Source organism: Bubalus kerabau, chromosome 1 (assembly GCF_029407905.1).
Source record: "Bubalus kerabau isolate K-KA32 ecotype Philippines breed swamp buffalo chromosome 1, PCC_UOA_SB_1v2, whole genome shotgun sequence".
Taxonomy (NCBI): domain Eukaryota; kingdom Metazoa; phylum Chordata; class Mammalia; order Artiodactyla; family Bovidae; genus Bubalus; species Bubalus kerabau.
Window position 1 is genome coordinate 209,808,065 of NC_073624.1, and position 1,987 is coordinate 209,810,051.

The following is a 1,987-nucleotide window of genomic DNA, read 5'->3' on the forward strand; positions in this document are numbered from 1 at the left end:
AGATGTGGGTTTGATCCCTGGATCTGGAAGATCCCCTGGAGGAGGGCATGGCAACTCACTCCAGTGTTCTTGCCTGGAGAATCCCGTGGATAGAGGAGCCTGAGGGGCTTCAGTCTATAGCATCTCAAAGAGTTGGACTTGCCTGAATGCACACACATAATAATCAAAATATCTAATTAAAATATAATTTTAACATACTTTACCAACAACTGCTCACCAACTATCATGTAAGAATTTCTCATCACTTGCCTCTTTGGCTTTTTGCCCTAATCTGTTTTTGTTTGTTACATTTCCTCCAGAAAGACCACTGTAGACAGAGGAGATGGATGCCTACAATCAAACCACAGTGACTCATTTTATTCTCATAGGGCTTTCTGATCGCCCAGAGGTGCGCTACCCTCTCTTTGTGGTCTTTAGCATCATCTATCAGGTCACGGTGGGGGGAAATGGGGCCATTCTCTTGGCCATTGGAACTGAGAAAAAACTGCACACACCCATGTATTACTTTTTGGCAAGTTTGTCCCTCTTAGACATCTTCTGCCCATCAGTTACTGTCCCCAAGATGCTGGAGAACCTCTTGACTGAGAAGCACAGTATTTCCTTCACTGGATGTGCTTTGCAACTTTATTTTCTGGTGGCGCTTGTGGGGACTGAAGTCTTCCTTCTCTCTGTCATGGCTTATGACACGTATGTGGCCATCTGTTTCCCTCTTTGTTACACCCTCATCATTACCAAGGTTCGCTGTGTTCAGCTGACTGCTGGGACTTGGGTAGCAGGGTTTCTCAATTCCCTCCTTCATACAGTTATCTATGTTCCACCTTTCTTTCTGCAAGTCCAATCAAGTTAACCAGTACTACTGTGACATCCCACCAGTGCTGGTCCTCTCATGCTCATCCACTTATGTGGCAGAAATGCTTGTTTTAGTGGAAGGAGGTATCTTGGGGATCAGCTCCTTTTTGGTTACTTTTATCTCATACTTCTACATTGTATCTGCCATCCTAAAGATTCAGTCCACAGGTGGGAAGCATAAAGCCTTTTCCACACGTGCTTCCCACCTTCTGGTGGTTTGTTTATTTGGTGGCACGACAGTATTTACCTATGTACGCCCCTATTCCAGTCAACACTTCCCAGCAAGAGATAGACTCATCTCCATGTTATATGGAATTATTACTCCAATGTTAAACCCCATGATCTACAGCTTGAGAAATACAGAAGTGAAAGGAGCACTCAGAAGGGTCTTATGTCATAGAGTATATTCACTGCAAGTATAATATTAAAAGCAAATGACTCAAAGCTCAATATATGATGATTTCATAGAAATAATTCATAGAATAATTTTCAATTAAGGTAAGTGTATATGGAATGCAAACTTGTCTACACATAGCAATTTTTATACACATGTATAACCTTAGTTATGTCTATCTATATATCACTATCTTCCTGAACTAGAAACGTTAATTTTATTATCCAAAAGTTGATATTTTCTGAAAGGAAGCAGAGAACTGTTAATAATTACACAATGTAACAGGTATAAACTGAACCTAAGTTAATTTAGATCTATTATCATATTCATATCTATATATCTGTATTTTTATCTTTTTTGAATCTATATTTATGTATAAATGGTATCTATACTTCTTTCCTTTATTTGATAGACTACAAATGAAGTATCCTTATGTGATGACATTTATACTTAGTGTTTTCATTTAATTCTTCTTCCTCTTCAATTTTAGCTTCCACTTATTCTATATTTCTCAGTTTCTCTGTATTTTCCTATGAGCCTTTCCATTCTCAGTTCTGCCTGTGCCCTCTAGGAGTGCATTTAGTTTTTTCTGTCTCTGATTTAGATATTTAATTCAGCTCACTGTATTATTCTCATCTTAGCATCAACATGGTCATTTACACAGACACAAACACACACACACAAGCACATCTATTAGCTACCTTGTATTTTATTATAAATTTTACTCTGCTACTTAGACTGAAA

At 38.4% G+C, this 1,987-nt stretch overlaps 1 pseudogene; it reads left to right on the plus strand.

The window, feature by feature from the left end:
* Window positions 1-322: 322 nt before the first annotated feature.
* On the plus strand, window positions 323-1,271 carry LOC129642153 (olfactory receptor 5V1-like; annotated as a pseudogene).
* The last annotated feature ends 716 nt before the right edge of the window (window positions 1,272-1,987 follow it).